A 27,997-nucleotide genomic window follows, 5' to 3' on the forward strand; every position below is an offset into this window, starting at 1 on the left:
AGCACAACTAACATCAGAAGGTGGTAGGATGGGAAGATCATAGCCAGTTATGACTTAAACTGGTTGATAACATCGTTCCAATGATTGCTCAGTTTGTATCCATCTCGGTTGAAATTGTGTCTGTGTCTATATACTGTATATGGATGGCTTCATGAACGAATCTTTGTTGATAGCCAGTGGGCTTGCAAAATATCTTCGTATTGGAGAAATACATTTTGTGTGAGCCCACCGCATTAAAACAATGATCAGCCACGGCCCAGGAATCGGTCCATTCCGTGTTTCAGATCCTACCGAGTTGGCTGCCCACCACTTGAATTAATATTGGCTGCTGACATTTGGGCTACGCCCATTTTAAACCCTCATAAACAGTTTGCCTTTGGAAGCTAACCCCCCTTTTCCTGTGATCGAAACGTCATAGTTTTTGTTTCTTGTTATTTTCTTTGAACCTATATACGTGACTTTACTGAAAGACCCAAATAATACGAATTCCTGCTAGTCATGAAAGCTTTAAGTCAAGATTTAAGTGAGAATGTAATTTTCTAAAATATTTTCTGTAATTATTAAGTTTTATTAAAATCTGTCATTGTGGAATATTCTGATGTCTGCTGGCTCAGTCACCCTTAAAAAAATAGCTTCTTGGCACAATGGGCTATACTCGGAAATACAAATTCTGATTCTGAAGTGCATTGGTGTGTGTGTGTGATAGCCCTGGTTGGTACTTCAGGTGCAATAACAAGAAGCCGCAAATCCCGCTACTGATGGACCCTGTGACCGCCCCCACAGTTGGTGTTTTGTGGCGAGCCTCACCACAATGTAATTTCGTTTGTAGTCGTCGTATCCACCATTGTTGCATCCAGCAGATTTGTTGTAGAGTGCAAAGTACCACACTTCCTGCATGGCTGCGAGTTCCAGCTTCTCACGGTTGGTCAAGTGAGGGCCAAAGAGAGCCATGATTTCTGCAGACATGAGAAGAACAACAACAGCCGTGTGATCCCAAATTTGAGCAATTTGTAGGAAAATATTTCAGGATTGGGATGTTTTGGCCAATACCGTTATGTCTGTATGTATGTTGAACTTCTTTTGCACCGTACGTAGCCAATGGTGGCAAATGGATACTCGGGGGAAGGACAATAAACTACACATGAAAAGAAGTTCTAAAGAAAGTAGTTTTCAATCTAGATGATTTAAAAGTGAACAGCTACAGTGGCTTCCTAATATCGGAAGCGCATCTGAAAGCGCGTGATGTGCTGAGGCCAGAGCACACATAATTATCCCCATGCAACATGGCCACCATGATGCAGTCCCCCATGCAACATGGCTACCATTAAGTCCCCAATGCAACACGGCCAGCATGAAGTCCTCCATGCAACTTGGCCACCTGGATATCACCCATGCATCATGGCCGCTATGAAATCTCCACTGCATCATGGCCACTGTGACATCCACCATACAACATGGCCATCGTGATGTTACAGCATTCACCATGACCCTCTGTTACATCCCTCATTACCGTTCTTACCTTGCGGTGATTTGCTGCAGGCGGAGGCGGTGCCCTCTGGGGACAGCGCACTCCACGTGGTGCAAGATTCGCCCTTACTCCTCGCCTCTCCAGCTCGGCTCATCTACACGCACATAAAGACAAAGGTCCACCACATAAGCTTTAGCAAGATGTTGGGGAAAGCGCAGGAGGCGAGCACTGAGCCAGGATCTCTGAGATCCTGGGCTACACAATCAGGAGGGTCCTGCCAAGATGTTGTCAGTTCTCAGCGTTGGGATATTTGGCCGATATCTGATGTCACACTTGCATTTACAATGAGACGCGTGTGGATTTAGAGGACACACGCAGGTGAATGGCATCCTTCAAACTGTTAAGAGAAGTGGGCCTGGACCAGGAAATGCCACGGCCAGGAGGAACAACGATGGCCGATGGTCAAGAACAATAACGGAGCTGCAGCCAAGTATCGGAGCATGTCTGAGAGGACCGCTGCCGGAAAGATGGAGCGACAAAATCGGCGCTTAGTGGATTATTCAATCCCAGGATCATGAGGGGTGGTAGCAGGGTCTCAGGGAAGGAGGCCTTCATCCAGTAGTGGATAGATAAAAGTACTGTAGATTATTCACGTGTAGACAGGCAGGTACACAGGATCTCGGGGGAGATACTCTGATAGATGCACACACACTCAGGCAGGCAAGCAGATGCACACTCAGGTATATGGATAGGTGACAGGTAGCCACACGCAAAGTGGAGAGCACACGTCCATCCATACTTCACCACACGAGTGGAGGAGCCACACGTACCTCCATGGTGGCAACTTGCAGAGCAGGGTGCACAGAACTCGCAGCGTCTCTCGCACAGTCCGGGTCTCTGCATGCGGAGCAGGAGACGAAGGCGAGGATCACAAATAGTCGAGGGGGCGTGACGGCACCCAGATCTCAACACGAGGACTCACATCCTCACCATGAACCCACATCATCAACGCAGACTCACATCATCACCACTTACTCACAACACGAAACACAAAAATAACAACAACCGACATTCGCCACAAAGTAGTGGTAATGTCACCACGGCGCCTGTGCCGGGCCAGGTGCACTTTTAGGCCACGTCAAGTGCCAAAGGCTGTCAAGACGTCACGGGATAGACCCAGGTTCCAAAGGTTGGCTGAGATGACTGGTAGATACACCAGCTGTATCCCAAACTGTGCCAACTTGCTGAATTTTATCCGCCACTCGTTGTGAGCGTCACTCCTCTGCCCTCAGTTGTTGTTGGAGGGCGACTGCCTCCAACTGCCCAGTAGCATCCTTCACGAGCTTCCTCGTGAAGGATGCTATTTACACCGCTGATACCACTCTTCTGCAAGTCCACTCAGCTCCACATCCTCCCAGACAGCATCAGTGCATATTTTCGACAGCCCATGTCATGCCCGTTTAGCCACCTTTATGCGGCCAAAAAAACTGCTTGAATATTCGGGCTACAAGACCCAGCCAACGCAGCCTTGCCTGCCGGAGGAGCTTACTGGTGGGAAAGTGTCCAGATCTTTCAAGGATTTGTGAGCCCCTCACACAATCCAGCCTGTTTAAAGCCAAGACGGATCGTAGGAACCACCACTAACACCACGAACAACACCACCACCAACAACACCAGCACCACCACCAACAAGAATATTACCACCATCAACACCATCACCAAAAACATCACTACACCACCAACAATACCAACACCACCCCCATCAACAACACCACCACGACCACCAAAACCACCACCAACAACACCACCCCCATCAACACCACCATCAACAACACCACCAATACGATCACCAAAACCACCAACACCACCACCACCAACACCACCACCATCAACACCAACAACACCACCATCAACAACACCACCACCAACTCGACTACCAACACCACCAACAGCACCACCAACAACACCACCACCACCAACACAACCACCATCAACACCACCACCATCAACACCACCAACAACACCACTAGCAACAAAGATAAAGATCCCCCTTATAGATGAAATAGACTGTTGGGGCAAGTGCTGTTAGCCAGCAGTACCTATGAAGGCCAGAACGGCACACAAGGGCGTGGGTGGCCAACACAACGCCCGGCCGCCTTTGTCTCCCTAGTGGCGACGTTTACACACCACACCAGGTACTCATTTGAGGCTGAGTCGACCTAGGGGAGGCCCAGGATCGGTTCACATAATCGTCACCGGTGTTGGCCTTGAGCGGGAATCCAACTCGGGGTCACCGGGTTCATAGCGCGGCGCGTTAACCACTACACACACACAGACTCACACACACACAGACTCACACACACAGACTCACACACACAGACACACACACACACAGACTCACACACACACAGACTCACACACACAGACTCACACACACACAGACTCACACCACCTCACCGCTCCTCACCTTCGCCAGATGCTCTCCCCGCCTCTCCAACGGACAAACTGCCAGGGGGAAGCGCGTGGCTCGAGACGAGGGGGCGGTACCATGAGACCACGCCCACTGCGACGTAAACAGCCCTGAGCCCCTCCCCCCACCGGAGCTCCTCCCCCCCATGGCCACACCCCCTCGCCCCACCCCTTTACCCCCCTCACCCCGCCCCCTCTCCCCGCCCCTCCCCCCGCTGCTTCTTCCGCTGAGGCCGGGGCGAGTGGAGGCGGCGCTGTGCATTGTGGGTGGCGAGCGGCCGATTTGGATTCCCGCTCACGGCCACCGTCGGTGGCTCGCGAGCTTCTGAAGCGGCGGCTCGCTGGCTGGGCCACCTCTACGTCGACTCAGCCCGAAGAAGGCGAGAAGCTTGCACGGTGTGGACACAGCAGCAGTGGCGGTGGTGCGGGGGAGGCAGAGGAGGCGCCTGGCCCACAGCCGTCACGCGCTAGGCGCCTGCTGAGTTCACGGCCCTGCTGCTGCTGATGATGATGAGGAGAGGCACTGCCAGATTGCGGCTGATGGGATGAGTTAAATTTAGTTTTTTGTATCTCTGGAGGGACGGATTTGTTGTCGTGGCAGAAATGGCCTCCACTTGAGGCCGCGATGTGGAGTATTTGGTCTCCTCTTCCACGCTGGGCGTAGCCACACTTTACCCCTCCACACGCGGGCCGTGAGCTCACTGGACTTGCAATGCAGAGGTGCAGGTTCGAGTCCATTTCACACTCAGCCACTCACTCAGCCACCCACTCACTCAGCCACCCACTCACTCAGCCACTCACTCACCCACCAATTCAGCCACCCACTCACCCACCCACTCACTCAGCCATCCACTCACCCACCCACTCAGCCACTCACCCACCCACAGAGGGATAAAGACCCTTCATGCAGTGGTTGTGTAGTATCTGCGTTAATATTTTTGTTGTTTGGTTATGGTGGTGGTTGCGATGGTTATGATGGTGGTTGTGGTGGTGGTTGAGGTTACAGTTGTGTTGTAGGTGGTTTTATTGATTGTTATGGTAATTGTGGCTCTGGTTGTGGTGCTTGTGGTGGTTTTGGTTGTGGTTATAATTGTGGTTGTGTAGGTTGTGGTTAAATGTGCGGTTGTGGTCTTTGTGGTTATATTTGTTATAATTGTGTAGGTGGTGGTTGTAATGGTCATAGTTGTGGTGTAGGTGGTTATGATGGTTGTTTTGGTAGTTGTATGTATTTTGAACTTCTATCGCACCTTACCCAGCCAACCGTGCTAATTGGAGGTGTGGTTTTAGTTGTGGTTATTTTATGGTTGTTTTGGTTATAGTTGTGATGGTGATTGTGGTTGCTGCAGGTGCTGGGATGAAGGATGCGTTCTGGGTCCTCTGTCCATGCGGCTCCAACAGCGATGGCTCCAGCCTGCACTGCCGCCCCTGTGCCGCGTTGGTCACATGACCTTGCCTCCCAGCATACCTTGCAGTCGTCGTTGATTCTGGGCCATCTTTACCTCCTGCATCTCTAGAGGAGCTCTCGCTTCCTCCACGCACACTCCTCCTACCTCTGCTCTCTCTCCCCGTGTCTCCCTCCTCTCTCTCCCCGTGTCTCCATCCCCCTCTTATTTCTTGGTGGTCAAGGTTTAGGGGTCAGGAGTTTACTGGCTGCACTCTAACCTTTGACCTTGGCTGTCACTCGAGTGGATTTGTCGCACAGCAGTCAACCCATAGCATCAGGATCTGTCCCGTGACCTCTTGTGCCTAGCCTGGAACAGCAGTCAACCTGTGGCACCCGGATCTGTCCTGTGACCTCCTGCACCTAGCCTGGTACAGCAGTCAACCCATGGCACCTGGGTCTGTCCCCTGTCCTCCTGCATCTAGCATGGCACAGCAGTCAACCCATGGCACCTGGTTTGTTGTGATGACATTACCGCCACGTAGTGGCGAATGGCGGCCATTGTCGTTGTGAGTTGGTGGGCTTGTGTGTAAGTAATTGTGATGAGTGTGTGACTATCATGTCGTGTGTGTGAGTTGGATGGTAATGGTGTGTTTACGAGGGTGAGTGTGTGTGGGTCTGTGAGTTTCGTGGTGAGGATGTGAGTGATGGAATGTGGCAGTGTGAGTTTGATGGTGATTGTATCATGGTGAGTGCAAGCAATACTGTGAGTTTGACTTATTTGCCCCCCCCTCCCTTTACCCACTACCCACTCTTCCTTCCTCTCTCCCTCCACTCTCCCCCACCCCCTCTACCTCCCTCTTTCCCTGCCTCTCTATCCCTCTCCTTTCTCCCGTAACTACCTTGCCTGTAATACAGGAGGTCGTGGGTTCGATCCCTACCCTCACACCTGCTAGATATTTTGAGTTTGCGTGTCTCTCCCTGTGGTCGCGTTCAGAGTGTTTGGTTTCTATAAATGTCGACGTAATGATAAGCCACTTCGTTGACTGATAATTTTTGGCCTTTTCTCTTCTGAAGAAGAGCTGTGTAGCTCGGTGGGCCTCACCGGGTAAAATATAAATAGTTTAGTTTCCTCTCTTCCTCCTCCCTTCCTCCCTCTCCACACCCCCTACCCCCCAGCACAACAACACGAAGCAGGAAGAGGAAGGTTTGTCTCCCAAGCCGAGCGCTTCCGGGTCCACCTTCAAGATCCTCCCTCTGCCCCGGGTGGGGGGGGGGGGGGAAGATCCCCTCACACAGGGTTACGGTGCCCCGCCCACATACACACAGGGTTACGGTACCCCACCCACATACACACAGGGTTACGGTACCCCCTACTCACATGCCAGGCTATGTGCACCACACAGAGACCCAAAGACTCGCACATAGATCCATAGACTCACACAGACCCATAGACTCGCACAGAGACCCAAAACTCACACATAGATCCATAGATTTACATAGACTCATTGACTCACACAGAAACCAATTAGCTCAAACAAAGACCCGTTGAAACATAGACAATATACTTACACAAAGACCCATAGACTCACACAGACTAATCCACTTACTCACCCACTCGTGCACCCACCCACTCAACGACTCACAGGCTTACTCGCTCACCCAATCTCTCACCTACTCACTCAGGCACTAACTCAAGAACTCTCTCACCCATTTACCCACCCACTTGCTCACCCACTCGTGCATCCACTCACAGAATCACTCATAAACTCACCCACTCACACACTCCGAAACTGACTCACAAAATCATTACCCACTCACTCATGCCCTTACTCGCCCACTTACCCATGCGCGCACAGGTTCGCCGACTTACTTACTCGCTCACAGACTCCCTCTCTGATAGACTCGCTCATAGACTCACTCGCTCACAGACTCAATCGCTCACAGACTCACTCAAAAGCTCTCACCCACTAACTTATTCAGAAACTCACTCAACCACCGACCCACTTACTTAAAAACTACCTCGCTCATCCGCACCCACTCACTGACCTACTTACTCATCCACTCGCTCAGCCACTCACTGACCAACTCACTCACAGACTCGCTCACTCATCCACTCACTCCGAAACTCATTCATCCACCCACTGACTCACTCGCAACCATTAACTCGCCCACTCAATAATTTCACCCATTCATTCATTCATCCAATTGCTCATCCACTCACTCAACCACCCACTCACTCATTCAACAACCCACTCACCCACTCACTTGGAGACTCTCTCTCACCCACTCACTCACTTGCTCGCCCAGTCTATCAGTCACTCATTCATGAACTCACTCACCTACTCACCCACACAATCGATCAACAGCTCACATACTCAATCACGCACCCACACACTCACTCACCCACTTACCTATCCACTCATTCAAGCACCCATTCCCTTAATCACGAACTCAGAATATCAATCACCCACTCACCCTCCCAATAATTTCATCACTTACTCACTCACTCCATCAGTCACTCACCCACTCACTCATCCACTCAATCAATAACCTGCTTATTCACTTACTCACACACTCACAAACTCGCTTATGTACTTGCTCAATTAGTCACTCACTCACTCACCCATATTTTCCCATTTATTCCTTCCGTCACTTCCTCATTCAGCAACTTCGCCAATGATTAACTTATTCATTCACGTATCCACTCACTTACCTGCTCACCCATCCACCCAATCACTCAGAAACTCACTCACCCACTCAATTAGCCACTCACTGACCCACTCACTAACTCACTCAGAAATGCACTCACCCACCCACTCATTTATCAAATCATCCACTCTCTCACCTACTCACCCACTCACACACAAATGTACACACTCACTAACTCACTCCCTAACCTACTCACTCACCTACTCACTCATCCACTCGCTCAACCGCTCACTCACAGATGCACTCACTCACAGACTCTCTCATCCACCAATTCTCACTTGGTCACCCACTCATCTACTCAATAATTCACCCACCCACAAACGCACACACAAAAACACCCACAAACAGAAAGAACCACGGAACAATGATAAAGATCCCCCGTATAGCCATAACAGACCGTTGGGGCAAATGCTGTTAGCAAGCACCTATGAAAGCCAGCATGGAACACGAGGGGGTGGGTGGCCAGCACCATGCACGGCCATCTTCGTCTCCCTAGTGGTGAGGTGTGTGCACATCTCCACTAGGGAGACGAAGTTGGCTGTAGGTCAACACAGCCTCAAATGAGTGCCTGGTGGGGTGCACACACCTCACCAGACACTCATTTGAGGCTGTGTTGACCTACGGGATGCCTGGTTCAGATAATCGTCACCAGTGTTGACCATTAGAGGGAATCAAACCTGGGTCGCCAAGTTCGTAGCGCAACACACTAACCGCTATACTACACACTCACTCTCACAAGCTCACTCTCTCTCACAAACTCACTCTCTCTCACAAACTCACTCACTCCCACATGCTCACTCACACTCACAAACTCACTCACTCTCACAAGCTCACTCACACTCACCAACTCACTCTCTCTCACAAACTCACTCACTCTCACAAACTCACTCACTCTCACAAACTCACTCACTCTCACAAGCTCACTCACTCCCAAAAGCTCACTCACTGTCACAAACTCACTCACTGTCACAAACTCACTCACTCGCTCTCACAAACTCACTCTCACAAGCTCATTTACTCTCACAAGCTCACTTACTCTCACAAACTCACTCTCTCTCACAAACTCACTCACTCCCACATGCTCACTCACACTCACAAACTCACTCACTCTCACAAGCTCACTCACACTCACCAATTCACTCTCTCTCACAAACTCACTCACTCTCACAAACTCACTCACTCTCACAAACTCACTCACTCTCACAAGCTCACTCACTCCCAAAAGCTCACTCACTGTCACAAACTCACTCACTGTCACAAACTCACTCACTCGCTCTCACAAACTCACTCACTCTCACAAGCTCACTTACTCTCACAAGCTCACTTACTCTCATAAGCTCACTCACTCTCACAAGCTCACTCTCTCTCACAAACTCGCTCACTCTCATAGTCTCCCTCACTCTCACAAGCTGACACACTCTCACAAACTCACTCCCACATGCTCACTCACACTCACAAGCTCACTCACTCTCACAAACTCACTCTCACAAACTCACTCACTCCCACATGCTCACTCACAAACTCCCTCACTCTCACAAGCTCACTCGCTCTCACAAACTCACTCGCTCTCACAAACTCACTCTCACAACCTCACTCGCTCTCACAAACTCACTCGCTCTCACAAACTCACTCTCACAACCTCACTCACTCTCACAAACTCACTCACTCTCACAAGCTCACTCACACCCACAAGCTCACTCACTCTCACAAACTCACCCTCACACAAATTTACTCTGACTCACTCGCTCTCACACAAAGTCAAATACATTCCCCGTTTGAGATTCCCTTTTAGCCTGAAGAGACTGTTGGGGAATGTGCTGTTAGCGAGCACCTATGAAGACTGAATCAGCACACTCGGGAGTGGGTGGCTTTAGAGTTCAGTGTTACTCACTGGGGCTTCCATAGAGTTCGGTGTTAATCATTGGGTCTCCCATAAAGTTCAGTGTTAATCACTGGGGCTTCCATAGAGTTCAGTGTTGCTCATTGGGTCTCCAATAGGATGAAGTGTTAATCACTGGGTCTCCCATAGGGTTCAGTGTTACTCACTGGGTCTCCCATAGGGTTCAGTGTTAATTACTGGGTCTCCCATAAGGTTCAGTATTAATCACTGGGTCTACCATAGGGTTGAGTGTTACTCACTGGGTCTCCCATAGGGTTCAGTATTAATCACTGAGTCTCCCATAGGGTTGAGTGTTACTCACTGGGTCTCCCATAGGGTTCAGTGTTAATCACTGGGTCTCCCATAGGGTTCAGTATTAATCACTGGGTCTCCCATAGGTTTTGGTATTAATCACTGGGTCTCCCATAGGGTTCAGTGTTAATCACTGGGGCTCCCATAGGGTTCGTGGTGTTAATCACTAGGGCTCACATAGGGTTCAGTGTTAATCATTGGGTCTCCCATAGGGTTCGTGTTAATCATTGGGTCTCCCATAAAGTTCAGTGTTAATCACTGAGAGTTGCATAGAGTTCAGTGTTACTCATTGGGGCTCCAATAGGGATAAGTGTTAATCACTGGATCTCTCATAGGGTTCAGTGTTGCTCACTGGGTCACCCATAGGATTGAGTGTTAATCAATGGGTCTCCCATAGAGTTCAGTGTTACTCACTGGGGCTCCCATAGGATTCAGTGTTACTCACTGGGAATCCAATAGGGTTCGTGTGTTAATCACTGGGTATCTAAAATAATTCAGTGTTACTCACTGGGTCTCCCATAGGGTTGAGTGTTAATCACGGGGTCTCCAATAGGGTTCAATGTTAATCACTGGGTCTCCCATAGGGTTCAGTATTAATCACTGGGGCTCCCATAGGATTCAGTGTTAATCACTGGGGCTCCCATAGGATTCAGTGTTACTCACTTTGTCTCCCATAGGGTTTAGTGTTAGTCACTGGGTCTCCCATAGGGTTCAGTATTAATCACTGGGTCTCCCATAGGGTTGAGTGTTAATCACTGGATCTCCCATAGGGTTCATTGTTAATCACTGGGGCTCCCATAGGGTTCAGTGTTAATCACTGGGGCTCACATAGGGTTCAGTGTTAATCATTGGGTCTCCCATAGGGTTCGTGTTAATCACAGACCCATAGATTCCTAAAACCCTAACCCTATAAACACCTAAGCCTCTATACCCCTAACCCTATAAACCTCTAATCCTCTAAACCCCTATACTCTGAAAACCATAACCCTCTAATCCCCTTCACCCTTCACACCCTAACTTTCTAAGCCCCTTAACCCTTAAACCCCTCACCCTCTAAACTCCTCACCATCTAAACCCCTATGCCTCTAAATCCAACCCCCTAACCCTTTGAACCCCTAACGTTCTAAACCCTTAAAAAACAAATTCTCTAAACCGCTAACGCTCTAAACCTCTTTACCTTTAAAACCCTAACCCTCTAAACCCCTCACCCTCTAACCCCCTAACCCTCTGAACCCAAACCCCTAACTCTTTGAGCCCCTAACTTTCTAAACCCCTAACTTTCTAAACCCTTAAAAACCAAACCCTCTAAAACCCTGACCCTCTAAACCCATATCTTTCTAAAGCGTAAACTTCAGAACCCTTAACCTTGTGAACCTCGAAACCTTAACATTCTACAACCCTAAATCCCTAACCTAAGTCCCAACCCATCTAAACCCCAACCCTCTCAACATCTAACTAACCCCAAACCCTCAACACCTAACCCTCTAATCCCCTCACCGTTTAAACCCCTATACCCCTACAACCCAAACCCTAAACACCCCCTAACCCTCAAACCCTTATACCACTAAACCCGTAACCCTCTAAACCCCCAACTCTCCAATCCCATAATAAACGCTTTTTTATGCGGTAAGATCGTGTAAATATAAATGTCTTAAAACCCGTCACCACCCGACACGGCCAATTAATAAAGTTTGTCACGTGAACAAAAGTGCCAATTAGTTTCTACTTTGGCACATCGGTGTGTTGGAGACTAACCCAAATAAACCTTTATTATGCAAAACGCCTCAACCCCATAACTCCCCCTGCGCCACCCCCCATGTCCCCCTCAGCCCCCACACCCCCCTCGCCCCCTCGCCTTCCCCCGCAGCTACTTCCGCTGAGGCCGGGGCGAGTGGAGGCGGTGCTGTGGATTGTGGGTGGCGAGAGGCTGATTTGGAATCCCTCTCACGGTCACCGTCGGTGGCTCACGAGCTTCTGAAGTGGCGGCTCGCTGGCTGGGCCTCCTCTACATCGACTCAGCCAGAAGAAGGTGTGAACCAAGCGTGGTGTGGACACATCAGCAGTGGCGGTGGTGGGGGGGGGAAACAAAGGAGGGACCTGGCCCACAGGTGCCTCCTTTGTTTCACTCCCCCCGTGTCTCCCTCTTTCTCCCCGTGTCTCCCTCCTCTCTCTCCCTGTGTCTCCATCCTCTCTCTCCCCGTGTCTCCCTTCCTCCTCCATCTCCCCGTGTCTCCATCCTCTCTCTCCCCGTGTCTCCCTTCCTCCTCTCTCTACCCATGTCTCCATGTCCCCTTCTCTCTAGGTGGTGCAGGTTCAGGAGTTTACTGGCTGTACTCCGACCTTTGGCCTTGGCTGTCGCCCAAGTGGGATTGTCACACAGCAGTCAACCCATAGCATCAGTATCTGTCCCATGACCTCCTCTTGCACCTAGCCTGGCACAGCAGTCAACCCATGGCACCTGGCTCTGTTCCGTGACCTCCTCCTGCACCTAGCCTGGCACAGCAATCATCCCATGGCACCTGGGTTGTTGGGATGACATCACCGTCATGTAGTGGCGAATTACGGCTGTTGTCATCGTGAGTTTGTAGGCTTGTGAGTAATGGTGCATGTGTGACTTTCATGACGTGTGTTAGAGTAGGATGGTAGGGGTGTGTTTTTGAGGGTGAGTGTGTGAGTGTGTGAGTATCATGGTGAGTGTGAGGGTATGTGAGTATCATGGTGAGTGTGTAGGTGTGTGAGTATCATGGTGAGTGACCTGGTCAAGGCCTATGATACCATCAGTAGGCCTGGGCTCTGGGTCGTTCTTCGTGCTTTTGGAGTACCTGACCCTCTGCTCACGATTATTAAGGACCTTCATGATGGTGAGCGGGCCCGGGTAAAACTACGTGGCCGGGAGTCAGAGCCATTCCCTGTACACCTTGGGGTGCGACAGGGATGTCCTCTGGCTCCCACATTATTTAACATCTATTTTGACCACGTAGTTCGTGAAGCCTTCAATAGCTGTACCGGGGGAATCTCCATATGGTACAGATATAATGGGAGGCTGATCGATGCCCGGGTGCGGTCAAGGGATGGCTCCCTATTGCTCAACTACGTTATGTATGCTGATGATTTGGTAATAGCTGCTCAGTCAGAGGAGGAGTTGGAGACGCTGCTGCTGAGCCTGGAGCGTGCCACTAAGAGGTGGGGCCTTACCATCAGCCCCACCAAAACTAAGTACCTGCCTGGGTATTTTGTACCATCGGACACTCCACCCCCACAACTCATGATCGGTGATGGGGCAGTTGTGGAGAGAGTGGAGAGTTTCCCATACCTGGGCAGTGTGCTTATGACTGGCTCCAGTTTAACAGCAGAGGTCTCACTCCGAATCAGTCGAGCGGCAATATCTTTTCATCGGTTGTGTAACGCTGTGTGGAAGCTACCTGGTCTGTCGCTCCGCACTAAGCTTCAGGTCTTCTCGGCCACGGTCATTCCCTCCCTTCTCTACGCTTGCGAAACGTGGACCCCCCTAATGGAACATCTTCGCCGGTTAGAAACATTTAGGCTGGCCTGCCTACGATCCATCCTGGGTTTAACCAGACTGGATTGTGTGAGGAGCTCACAAATCCTTGAAAGATCTGGGCAAGGTCCCCCATCGGTGAGCTCCTCCGGCGGGCAAGGCTGCGATGGCTGGGTCATGTAGCCCGCATGCCCAGCCACCGCATGCCGAAACAGCTTTTGTTCGGCCGGATTGAGGGGGCAAAGGGGGCGCGGCACGGGCTAGAGAAGAGATGGAGTGATGTGGTACAGGAGGACGTGGAGCTGAGTGGACTTGCCGATGACTGGTAGCAGCGGTGTCAAGATCGGCCTCTGTGGAGGAGGCTCGTGAAGGATGCTACTGGGCAGTTGGAGGTAGTCGCCCTCCAACAACAACGGAGGGCGGAGGAGCGACGCTCACAACAACGAGCGGAGCGCCGGGTGGCTAAAGCACAGCAGGTTGGCACAGTTGGGGGCACAGGTGGTGCATCAGCCAGTCATCTCAGTCAGTCGACCCGTGGCACCTGGGTCTGCCCCGTGATCTCCTGCCAGCGGGCGTTCGACACTTCACGTGGCCTCAGGGTGCACATAGCCTGGCACAAGCGTCGTGGTGACGTCACCGCCACTTAGTGGCGAATGGCGGTTGTTGTTGTGTGGGTGTGTAAGTATCATGGTGAGTGTGCGTGTGTGTTAGATGGCTGGCAATGTTGATGGGTGGTGATGATGATGCAAGCCTTTTGCTAGAGAATGGCACACTGAAACTAATATCACGTAGCTATTTCTGAGTACCCTTCAAGTGCTGTCTGGTCCACATCGTAAAGGGCAGGACTTTCCCACCTGTTCTTTATTTAAGAGCAACGTTGGTCACAACAATGTTGTTACTTCTTACAGCTGGAATTTATCCTAAGTACATGGAGAACCACATTGCAGCCATGTGATAGTTTGTGTTGTGCAGTGAATGATGACCGGGCTGAGACCATTAACTCGCTAGACTTGAGAATCTGCTTTGATCACAGGCTGCTGCCTGGATTCAAACCCAGGTACTCCGTTGTGCCAATTCAGTGCTTTGACCACTAGGTCCATGGGCCGCCTCTAAACACCCCCCACGTTAAAGACATAAGCAGCAACCTGTTTAGTGAGCAGCAGCATTCTTTGAATATTTTGCCAAAGCAATTGGGATTGTGGAGCAGTGGCACAGTCCTGCATTTGCTTTCTCTTTAATCCACCAAACGCAACTTGCCGCTTGATTGTTGCGCACCCATTTTCACTGGTTGGTGCACAGAGGCAGGTGGATTTAAGATACTCAATCATTTGTTTCAACTGCTGTGGCAGATGGTGGAGCAGAGGGGCAGTGGGCAGAGGGCCAATGGAGTGGTGGGGTAGTGTAGCTGTGGGGCAGAGAATGGGATTATTTGTGGGGAAGAAGGCGAATCACCTGAATGTTTTCCCACCACCGCTTGTATGTACTCTGAAGAAGAACCATTTCGTAAAACGTCTCTTATTATCTATTTGTCCTTGTACCGCCACAAACATAGCCGGGACAGCGCACACACGAGCCAAGGCACATTTAACCAACCCAGGCAGCACTCGCAAGCAATGCAACGTTACGTTGTGTCCTCATGGGTTGATTTCACAAAGTTTATAGTAACACCAACAACAAATATATTGATCCTAATTCTTAACAGGGTGGCCTTGAGACTTGGCACGTGCAGGTTTTGTTCATTGTCTGCACCAGACCCCTCCAGCTCTCTCACACTGGGTCAGCTGCCCCTTCCACGTCCTGGAAACCATGGCAAGGTCATCCCATGAGGACTGCCTGGATGAAAACCAGCATGGAAGGGGCCCAGTGTGGGGCCGGCTATGCTTATGGAATAGTCCTGTGTGTATGTGTGATGTGAGGTGTCCTGGTAGCAGTCATTCTCCCCTGTAGTCCTGGCATCTTCTGCTCATCTTCATTCCCCAGCTGTGGTCACAGTGGCACAGTCTCTCTGGGGAACCGTGCGGTGTGTGTGTGGCGTGTGTCACGGGGTGGGTGGGTCGTATGGTGATAGCGGTCATTGTTGGCACCGATCCACTACCACCGCCACCACGCCTACTGGGCGGTGGACCTGCCACCACAAAGCAGCACATGGCGGAGGAGTGAGGTGAACGCTGTCGTCACGCGAGCGAGGCCCCCTCGCTTCCTCTTGTTTTCGTGCATCTCCACCTGCACCTCCTCCATCTTCTCCTCCTCTGTCTCATCCTCCTCCATCCCCTCTTCTTCATCCTCCACCACCGTCTTCTCCTCTACCTCCTCATCCTCTTCCTGCGCCACCTCTGTCTTCTCCACCTTCTGCTCCTCCACTAGCACCATCTCTTCCTCCTTCATCTTTTCCTCACCCTCCAGCACCACCATCTCCTCCACCCTCTTCTCTTCCTCCACCACCACCACCATTGTTTCCGCTTTGTCCGTCGTCTCCATCTCCTCCACCACGACCATCTGTTCATCCTTTGTTGTCTCCTTGCCTTCCGTCTCCGTATTGTCTTTATCCTCTCCCTCCGTGTTCTCCTCCATTGTCACCATCACAATCTCGTCCTCCTTTGCCTTCTCTTCCTCCGATTTCTCCTCCTCCGTCTCTACCTCATCCTCCATCATCTCCTCCACCTCTTCTTTCGACTCCTCCACAACCTCTGACTTCAATTCAAATGCCTGGACGAGTGAGGAGGAGGGCTGCGCTGGCTTAGATCAGTGAAGAGACAAACACGACACCGTTTCACCTTCCTGCTACGGCAGACATCGCCATCTCCCCATCCGTGGGTGGAATGTGTGGTGGATTCATTCGAGCTTAATATAAACAGCAGTAACGACATGGCCAGTGAGTGTGCTTAGTATTGGTGCTGTCATTCTCATGGGGCAAGGCTATCCTTGAGATAGGTGCAGCTGTGTCTCACACAGACTGTTGTAGTTTCACAGTAGTGGGTGGCGTTGCTGTGTAAATTTAGCTGATTCATTTTTAGTGATATTTTATGTGTCATTCTCCCCTTGGACATAGTGGCCTAAGCATTTAAAATTACATCGGTGGAGATCCTGAACATCCGCTGTGACGGAATGGGTGTGTATCTTTGTGGTTAATGCAGCGGCAGTAATAACCAGGGCGGGAAGCAAGATCTGAACTGTAAGCGGTGAGCGATGAGTGTGCGACCCTTTGGCTGCTTCAACCCATCCAAAGATTTCGATAAAATATCCGACAGTGATTTGAGGTCGACAAAGCCGCCTCCCTTGACGTCAAAGGCATCTCAGAGTGCATTGAGCGCGATGAGCCACTCACATTTCGCATCTCAACGCATTTGAAATTGGACACCCCTCCCAGTGGTAGCTGTCTTTGTGCATTCCAAGGCAACTTGGCAGCTGGCCTGGAAACAGTCGTAAGAAGTCTGCCAAAATATCACGGTGTCTACATAAGGGAGAACCCATGGGTACCCCCATGGGTTCTCCCTTATCACCAGTGATAGCCAATGTTTTCATGGAGAAATTTGAATCAGACGCCATCCAGACTTCCACCCTCAGACCTTCTCTGTGGAAGAGATATGTAGACGACACTTTCGTCATTTGGCCACATGGCCTCCCAGCTTTGAACCTCTTCCTACACCACATCAATTCCAGACGTCCCGCCATCAAATTCACCATGGAAGTGGAGAAAGATGGCAAGTTGCCGTTCTTGGATGTTCTGTTTGAGAGGAGACCTGATTGCTCATTGGGACATTCTGTCCACAGGAAACCCACCCACACAGATTCCTACTTGAAACCTGATTCCCACCACCACCCGACTCAAAAGAATTATCTCATCAAAACGTTATACCACAGGGCTCATTGTATTTCGGACCAACACCACCTGGCCAGTGAATTTAAACACGTACATCTGGCCCTCAAGAGAAACGGATACTCTGACCATACCATCTGCCAAGCTGTTTCTCCCTCCATACAGAAACAACCACTTGATACTCCGGTCAAAACCATCACACTACCATATATAGCAGGCGTTACTAAAAAGATCTCCAAAATTCTAAACAAACACAAGATCCTGGTCCGGTTCAATACAGTACACAAAATCCGTGACCTGATCCCATCCGTGAAGGATGTCATTCTTGATTTACAGTACTCCGGGGTTTACAAATTGAGCTGCACTTGTGGTGATTGCTATATCGGGGAGACGGAACAACATGTCTCTGACCGAATTCGCGAGCACAAATCAGATTTGAAACACGGCAGAACGAATTCTGCTACGGCAGAACGAATTCTGCCGTAGCTGATAATTGTTTCAACGCTGTGGGTGATCACGATATAATTTTCTCCGATACCAAGGTCCTTTGCAAACCGACAGGTTATCATCAGAGATTTGTTCACGAGGCAATTCAGATTTACAAACACAGACACAATTTCAACCGAGAAGATGGTTTCAAATTAAGCAACAATTGGAAAGACCAAACATTAAACTAATTTCAATGGTACAGTATATTTATTTCAAATAGTGGCACTCCAAACTTCCAAGGTCGTGATTTTTGTTTTATTTTTTACCTACGTGACGTTACCTAATAGAACCAATGAGTATGGAGCCTTGCAGGCACGAAAGCTTCAAATCTAAATTTCAATGGTACAGTATATTTATTCTAGTAGTGGTATTCCAAACTCCCAGGGTGGTGTATTATCATCTTGTGCTAATTCCAAGCTTTGTCAGTGGTGCGTTTGATGCTAATTTTCTTTGTCAGGGCGTTTGCTGTTTGCCCCCTCACAGCTTAAAGGGAGGCGACCAGCGCTTGGCTTTCTTCACTCCAACGCTGTCCGCTGGACAGGTTGGTCCCTTCACCTGATGAAGGCCGTGATTTTTGTTGTTTTAATTTTTTACCTACGTGACTTTACCGAATAGAACCAAAGAGAATTGAGCAGCGCGCTAACCACTACACTACCACTAAGCTACCACTACACTACCACTACACTACCACTAAGCTACCACTACACTACCACTACACTACCACTACACTACCACTACCCTACCAGTACACTACACTACGCATGTCCATACGCACAGCAGTGTAATAGGATAACAGCGTTTTGTGATTATTTTCACAGGTTAAACATAAGAACACTGAAGGACTTCATGACGATGACAAAAATGCACACCATTCTAATGCATTCTGCATTCAATTACTACTGATATTGAGAAATTTGGCCTCTTGTTCAGCTTGGCCTCAGGTTCAGTAAATAATATTGTTTATGTGCGTCAAGTCTTTTTCAAGTCCATACTTCCATTTATTTGCCTTTTGCCGCAACGTACTGGGTCAGATTATCCTGCGCATTTGTAAAATATCTCTCATAATCCCCCCTGGGGATGCAAATCTTCGGTTCTAGACGTCGCCTTTCATGAACGTTGCATTCACTTGTTGATTTCGTAAATTTACAATCCGCATATTAATCAGCGCTCCTAAGCTAATGTGGTCATTATACTTATGCCTATGTGTGCTGTATTGTTTTAGGAATGGCCCATTTTTGTTTTTCATTTTGTAGTGGTGTTTTGTGTTGAGTTCCGTCTCTTGAGTGTTTAAGTTTATTCTAGACTTCGTCACGTTAAGGTGGTGCTTTGTAGTCCTTTGTAGTCCTATTGACGAATATCTTAAATCGAAAAGGACGTCAATTGGAAATGATTAATCGACGTTAACGTGTTTGATTTGAGAATATTTTATAACTGTTGAATTCCTGAAAGTGAAATAATTTTCCTAGTTCCTTAACTGTTTGACCAAGCTAATTAATACAGATTTTGATGCGAGTTTTAACATTAAAATTCTTGCAGATGAATTAAGACCTGATTTGTTTTTAAAGATGACTGATCGTACATTATTGATACCATATTCTTCCTTAAAAAAAAACACGGACGAGTAGACATGCACACGAGTGTGTATCCAAACACGACTATATATATACAGCGGTGGGCATTCACTTACGAGTGTGCATATACAGGGGTGTACATACATACAGAGATACAATGCAGTGTACATGCACAGCAGTGTATGTACACAAGGATTGCGTTCCACTGCGAACACGACCGATTGTACCTACATATGCACACAAACGTGTACATACACAGACGAGTGCTCGTCTTGTGGTGTTTCCTATATTATGGTTTGTTATACATACACGCAGAAGTACATATATACACACGTGAGTGTACATACACAGCAGTGTACACACGCGCGAGTGTGCATGCACAGCAATATTATCGTTAATATTTTTTTGCAGATGAATACAAATCAGATTTTTTTAAGTTTTCTGATCGTTCGTTAACTGTACAATGCTTACAACAAACACCTGTACACACACACACGAGTCAAAGTCAAGTGTACATACACAGCAGTGTAAATACACTCTTACAAGCCATACCATTTCGATGATCATTAAAAGTGTATTACAGCAATTGTAAAAAAATTCGTGGACAAATCACCTTGGTTGTTCTGACAAACAATTATCAACACGAGTGTCCATAAATATATTTATAAAACAAGGTCAGCACGGTATAAACTTGCACCTCAAATTCCAAATCACAATTTGAATACTGCATGTTCCTGGTAACGCCTTTGAATTGGCAGCAGTTTGCAGCACATTGCAGGGTGAATATTAGCAAATTAACGCGAATAATGCGGTGAGATGAACATACGTATTCAGGCTTAAGCTCAATGGCCAGATTAGCGAAGCTCTGTTGCTAGATATGCATATTGTAAATTCAAAAAATAACAATGGAATGTAAAGTTCATGAAATGCAAAGTCGAGAACTCCATCTTTCATCATTGCAACATCATTCCAAACGACCCCACCATTGTGTGCTGGTGTCATTGTCTCAATTCTAATAATACCTGTGACTTACGGCTTTCTACACCTTACGCCACGCTCCCACACCCCCTTCATTCGTTTTTTGTTTCTCAGAAGGAGGCACTCCCTGTTGTTTGTCATTCCCCTGCCACGAGTAAAGTTTTGCAAAAACAACCCTCTTCCTTTATTGACGGTGCCGGACGGTAACGCTGTGGTGGATGTGAGCAATTTCCCCCACCACAGTGGCCCACGAGGCCTCTGGACGGGTGCAAGGGGCTGGTAAACCCCTCAATATTGAATGTAATTACCATGAAAACACGTCCAACATATTAAACGTGCTAAATATTGAATACATACACTGGTGTATACACACACCGAATGTCGTATGTTACAGACTAAAAGGTGACGATTGTTTTTTTTGGCGTTACGTTATTATAAACCATGCTTACAAGCTAAACCATGCAGATGATTATTCAAAGTTTATGACAGAAATTGGAAGCATAACCACCCTCGTTTTCTCGAAGCACCCTGCTCAACAAGAGTGTCCTTAAATATATTTATAAAACACGGTCAGCACAGCATAAACTTGCACTTCTTAGTCCAAATTGAACTCGACATCATTTTGATCCTTCAGACTGTATGTCGCTATTAAATCCTCTAAATCTGCAGAAGTTTACAGAACATTGCGGGCGTGAATATTAGCAAATTAACACGAAGTACAGAATTATTCAGTGAGATGTGCATACTTATTATATTTGAAGGACAATGGCCAGATTAACGAAGCTATGTTGCTAGGAATGCGGATTGTAAATGTAAAAATTTACAATTGAATGCCAAGGCCATGATAGGCCACGTTGAGAACAAAGAATTTGGATGCTAGAGGGGAGTTATAAGGGGCTTAACATTACACATCAAGATCATTTGGAGAGGAATTTTCCTGAGGATAGACGCTCGACTCCTCGCCCTGCAGACTACCCTTCTCCTGCGAGACCCAGCGTGTTGAGCACGATTGCGTGGCGACTTGTTGGCGACTTTGCTTCGGGAGAGGTCGTGTCGATCTCATCAGGGATATCGATACGCCGTGCATCAACAGGTAAGTTTCTTTGTTAGTGGATAATCTGGTAATCGCGTGTAGTTCGACTTACGAGACGTTACTCTGTCTCGGTTAGACGTTATTTAGAATTTGCTTAGAGTTTGCCTTTAATTATCAACAATGGAAAAGATAAACTCTCCACAGTGCCACGCACACACGCGTAAGCAGCCGTTCAATTGCTGTGTGTGGGAAGGCATTTGCACATAAACCACATCTTCACCAGAAAACTCACACGGGCGAGAAACCGTAGAATTGTTCTCCTTTGGAGAGGACGTTTTCACGGTCATCACCCCGAAACAAGCATGAGAAGATCCGCAATGATAGCGAAGTGAAATCAAAAGGTGAAATACAAGGTGCTGCAATGAGTCCTGGAACAAAATCATCTTTCGACCCTATACAGGTGGATCCGGAGAGATGCGTGGATGTAGTGGATGTAATGAGCCCTGACGACAATTCCTCTTTCGACCCCATGCAGGTTGATACTGAGAAATGGCTGCTGGAGTGGCTGGATAATCAAAGTATTGAGTACTTCTGTTAAAGTCCTGGAATGTGCATGTTAGATCAATTAATAAGGCCGTCTTGTTTTATGATTTGTCCATTCCTGTTATTCATTTTGTGGTGGTGTTTGTGTTGAATTCCGTCTTGTGAGTGTTGAAGTTTATTCTAGACTTCGTCATGTTAAGGTGGTGCTTTGTAGTCCTATCGGATTACTTGTTGATGTGGTGTGATACGCAGTGGTTGTGAGGTGGTTCAATTCCTGATTTTACTCTCGCGGTTAAGTGGTCTTGTTGAGCAAAAGTTGGAGAAAGTCTGTGGTTACAACTTTGCTCAATATTTTAAACATGTTCTTTAATTTTCATCATTGTGTAATCAATTAAATCACTTCAAATAATAGGCTTCAGAGTGTGCGTGGATTGTACGTTCGTTGTTCCTGTGTTTGATGGCTTGGACTTCTAGACGAATGGCTTCAGTCGAAAAGGATGTCAATTGGGGAAATCGACGTTTACGTCTTTGATTTTGAGATTATGTTTTAACTGTTGAATTCCTATTGGGAAATAATTTGCCTAGTTCCTTTCCTGTTTGAGCATGCGTATTAATAAAGATTTCGATACGAGTATTAACGTGAATTTTCTTGCATATTAATCAAGACCTTAATTTTTTTTAACGATGACTAATCGTACGTTATTGCTACCATATCCTTCCTTAAAAAAACACGGACGAGTAGACATACACACACGAGAGTGCATCCAAACACGACTATCTATAAAGCGGTGTGCATTCACACACGAGTGTGCATGTGTTTCTACGAGTTCTAACGTTAATATACTTGCAGAACAATAAAGACCTGCTATGTTAAAGATGACTGATCGTCCCTTATTGCTACAATGTTCATAGCGAACACGTGTGGAGGCGAGTTTCAGGTGAAGCATCTCCATCACACAAGTTTACCCTTACCTGGTAGCATCGTGGCGGTCCGCTGGTCACACTCACTACGTCACACTCCTTACGTCACACTCACGAGCTGTAGGGGCGGGGCTCTGTCTGCTCTGGCGCTGTTTTCATTAATTTAGCACCACGAGCGGGGAGTCTCATCCCTGTAGTTCCCTGTCGTGGTGGCGCATTCATTACCACGTTGCCCCTCAATTCTTTGTACGACACAATGAAAAATAATTTGTTTGTTCCAATTCACAATCATACACGAGTACACATATACACTCCCATGTACACCCATACACGAGTGGACATACACAGCGCTGTAAAAACATACACGAATGTACATACACACCGCTTCATACATACACACGGGTGCACATGCATACAAGAGTGCGCATACACACACGAGTGTACATACACTGCAGTGTACGTACACCGGGATTGCGTTCTACTACACGAACAAATGTGCGAACAAATGATTGTACATACCTATACACACATTCACGCATGTACATATCCACATAAACGAGTGTAAATAAACACACGCGTGGACATACACAGCAATACAGATTCATGTACATACGAACAGTAGTAGACTAGGATAGCAAGGTTTTGTGATTATTTTCAAAGGTTAAACTGACGATATGAATCTTATATGCCCCACAACACTGAAGTACGTTATGGTATTGAAAAAAAAGCGTGCCATTCTAATTCATTCTCTGTTTCCACTACAAACGTTTGGAATTATTAACAATATCAAGAATATTGACCTCATGTTTAATGAGTAGTGAAGTTATTCGTTTAGTTGATTTGCATGAAGTCTTTTTCAAGTTCATACTTCAATGTTTTGCCTTTGCTTCGGCACACTGGTTCGGATTATTCTTCCCATTTATGAAGTAACGCTCCTTATATCCAGCAACATACCTACGCTCATGTGGCCATTCTGCTAAGCCTAAATAGTAATGTGCATTTCACTGCATCATTTTTCGCTTTAGTTTGAATACGAATAAGCATCTCCTTGCATAATCATGTGCATGTTGTTAGTTTGCAAATTTATTTTGGCCAGTAAACTTCTATCAATTCATCGGCCCAAACTGTGAAATACCGTCTAAAATATTACAATGTTTATCGAGATATACTTAAACTAAGAGGTGCATGCTTCATAGCGTGTTGACGTGGTTTTATGAATATATGTAAGGACTCTTGTTGATCACTGTGTGTCTAGACAACGAAGGTGAATTGTTATATTCGATCATTTTAAATGGTTATAATTGCTGTGCTTACCCATTTGGATTGTATAGTTTGTAAGTGTTGTAGATTATTATAACCATTGTCAGCCTATAGCAGAAAGTATCGTGTGTACTTACACTGTGGTGTATGTACAGTGCTGTGTGTACGTATGTGTGTATATATTGTCTACGCGTTTTCACGGTAAGTGCATTGAATGTTGAGGGGTTAAAAGCCCCTCGCAACAGTCCGGAGACCTCGTGGGCCGCTGTGATGGCTATCAGCCTTCCCTCTAGGCGATTCCTCACATTTACAACAGCTTTACCGTCTGCCACCGCCGATGAAGTATGGGGTTGTTTTTACAGAACTTTACTCGTGGCAGGGGAATGCCAAACAACAGGGAGAGTGGCAGTGGCTCTTCTTCTGAACAAAGCAATATAGGGGGCATGGGACCGTGGCGGTGAGCTGTAGGAAGCTGTATGCCCCAAGCGTCGAGTGGTGGTTGTTCCTGCCTGCACTGAAGGTGAACATCGGTGAGCTGTAGGAAGCTGTATGCCCCAAGCGTGGAATGGTGGTTGTTCATGCCTGCACTGAAGGTGAACATCGGTGTTGGGATGCAGGCAAGGCCGATAAGTCAAGTGCCTTTCGTAATTACCTGTATTAGAATCACACTGTGCTCGAATGAATACATGTTGTATGTATATATGCAAACTGCATGCTGTGGGATTTGAATTGCATTATCACTAGCATCACATTGTGGTCGTATTAAAATCACACTATCCACTGCTGGATCTGCCCTCTCAACGGATTCATATATACACAGTATGATTATTTGACGTTTACGTATTGTTTTTTTAACTGTTGAATTCATGAAAGCTTCCAGCTGTAAGTAGCAGCTCGGCAGGACTGTGGGGTTAGAGCGGGGATGTAAATGCGGCGCTTTTGGTACGTGCCTACTTTTGCAGGCTCACTTTATCGCCGCCACTGTTACATTTTTAATCAGCCAAAACTTGAGGCATTTCAAGAGGGTTGGTTTGTTTTGAATATTTTAGATCACCCACCCTGCGTTTCTCTGAGACCACCCGATACGCTCGCAATACACCGCAGGGTGACTCATCCCGACATTGATGTCTGGATCAAATCGCCAAAAAGCAAACTCTCACTAACGTCTAACCGAGACACAGTAGCGTCCCGTAAATCGGACTACACGCGATTTCAAGTTCATCCACTAACAAAGTCAAGTATGTGTTGATGCATGGCGTATCGATGTCCCTGTAACCCGTCTGAAGAGATCGCCACTAACTTTCCCGAAGCAAAGTCGCCAACCAGACGCCACGCAATTGTGCGCGCCAGGCTGGGTCTCGCAGGAGAAGAGTAATCTACAGAGCGAGGAGTCGAGCGTCTATCCTCAGTAAAATTACTCTCCAAATGGTCTTGAGGTCTCATTTTAGGCCCCTTATAACTCCCCTGTAGCATCCAAATCCTTTGTTCTCGACTTGGCCTATCATGGACTTTGCATTCAATTGTTAATTTTAACATTTACAATCCGCATATGAATCAACATAGCTTAGCTAATCTGGACATTGTAATTACACCTTAATATGTATGTACATCTCACTGCATCGTTGTATGCTTCTGTTTGAATACAGATGTACATCTCCATGCATAATTCCGTGCTTCCTGTTAATTTGCAAATATTCACCCGGTTATGTCCATTAAACTGCTGAAAGTTTAGAGGATATAACAGCGACATACAGTCTAAAGTATCAAAATGGTGATGTCCAGTTTGATTTGGACTAAGATTTGCAAATTTATATTGCACTGACTTTGTTTTATGAACGCATTTAAGGACACTCGTGTTGAGCGGAATGTTTCTAGAAAACGAGGTTGTTATGTTATAATTTCAGTCACACACTTTGAATAATCATCTGTATGCTTTAGCTTGTAAGCGTGGTCTAATATAATGTACCGCAACAAAATCAATCATCACCTTTTCGTCTTCGGTGCGTATGTATACTCTTGTGTATGTGTTCAATATTTTGCACGTTTTATATTTTGGACGTGTTTTTGTAACGGTAATTGTGTAGTGCCGTAGATGGGCCACACTTACCGGCAGTGGCCCATCTGCAGGCGGGGTCGGGGACCACGTGGCTCCCTCCGCGCAAAACTAGTTTAGCACCAATGGATTTGACTAAAACCAATCATGCACAAGACCAGTTGAAAAACTATCCTGACATTTTTACAAATTAATACACACCGTGAGGAGGGGAATTCCTTAATCGGCATGCTCGAAGTGGTCGAGTGACACGGACGTATGTTCTCCTGTACGTGCATTACACGTAGTTATGTTCTCCTGTAAACGAGGGCTACTCCGAGGAAAATGTGCACAGCGCACGCTGCGCTCCCACGGTTTTGTCTTTATGATGAGCCGCGCTTTCCATGTCACAGCGATCTGCAGGTTCTGCGCTTGTTTAGCTTGAGGCTGTAGTCATCGCCGCGATGCCGCCAGGGAGTCTGCTGAGTGAGCTCCTGCGCCCCGTTATCAATCGAAGGCTCGCGTCGACGAGCCGCGTGCCGTCAGGCTCGTTCGGAACAGGACTGTGGCTGGGAGGGCTCGGCGGGTTGTTTACAAGTTCTTGGGAGACGCCGCCGTGTTTACACAACCAATGGGGGAGCAACGTCGGCTCGGAATGAACTCGGCAAAATTATATCACTTGAGAGAGAAGGCTGCAGATTTGTGCGTGTCGTTGTCTCGTTACCAGCTTTTGGTGAACACTTGGGTGTCACGTGGTGCATTTTATCATTCTCGTGACAGACTGCAAAGGCTGAAGAAGAATTTCCTCACATCCGACATGACACAATATACGCACAGACACACGTAAAATGTACCCCCTGTACTTTCCAATATTCCTATAACCGTGCTTGATTCAAGACACTTATTACCTCTTTATCAGTGACACATTTAATAGTCATGATTTTTGCTGGCTGTTTTGTGTGTTTGGGTCTTTGGGACTGTCCGTGATGAACACAAATAAAATTAGTTCCTTGAGTGTAATCCCCTCCATATACGTAGGCTTTGTTCGGGCACTCCAGTTTGCTGCTACACACGATGACCAATTCAGCTCCTGCCCTCGCCCTCAGGACCCTCTTGGAAATGCAGCTTGAGACCACCAATCACTGCACCGCCACTCCCTGAATGCATGATATTGCAACATTGGTCAAAAATAAAATCCATTGCAGTCATTCTCAGCACAACAACGGATGAAGGCCCCTCCCGTACATCGCCTTCATAATGGGGGGTCATTTAACCATATTTCACCACGCTGGTGAGTGCGAGTTAGGAAAGCGTGGGTGCCGGTCAGTCCAGATGTCGCTCGCCACTGATGCGTGCCGTGGGTGGGAATCGAACTCGGGTCGACGGGTTTGTAGCGTGATGCGCGTAGCACTGCATCACCGCTTCCCAAACGCACGTATTGCACCATGTACCTGTACTGTGCGAAACAAGTGTTGGCACACTCGCATGTCCTCCTTTCTTACAATTGCTATGACGCTTCTCTGGATCCCCTTGCTGGCAGGTGCTCAAGTCATCCACTCGCTCACCATAGCACTCTCATGGGACAGCTGCAGGGAAGAGGTTTCTGATGGGGGCGGGGTGGTATCTTTTAAAC

At 47.7% G+C, this 27,997-nt stretch overlaps 1 long non-coding RNA gene across 1 annotated transcript; it reads left to right on the forward strand.

The window, feature by feature from the left end:
• Window positions 1–4,161: 4,161 nt before the first annotated feature.
• LOC142923138 (uncharacterized) lies at window positions 4,162–27,384 on the forward strand. The gene is made up of 5 exons (XR_012940543.1): window positions 4,162–4,333; window positions 6,498–6,584; window positions 12,051–12,250; window positions 18,484–18,567; window positions 18,845–27,384. It is a non-coding gene; the product is annotated as an uncharacterized LOC142923138 (long non-coding RNA).
• The last annotated feature ends 613 nt before the right edge of the window (window positions 27,385–27,997 follow it).

This window comes from Petromyzon marinus, unplaced genomic scaffold (genome assembly GCF_048934315.1).
Source record: "Petromyzon marinus isolate PM22_M1 ecotype Great Lakes invasive population unplaced genomic scaffold, UKy_Petmar_22M1.pri1.0 PM_Scaffold_30, whole genome shotgun sequence".
NCBI classification, from domain to species: Eukaryota; Metazoa; Chordata; class Hyperoartia; order Petromyzontiformes; family Petromyzontidae; genus Petromyzon; species Petromyzon marinus.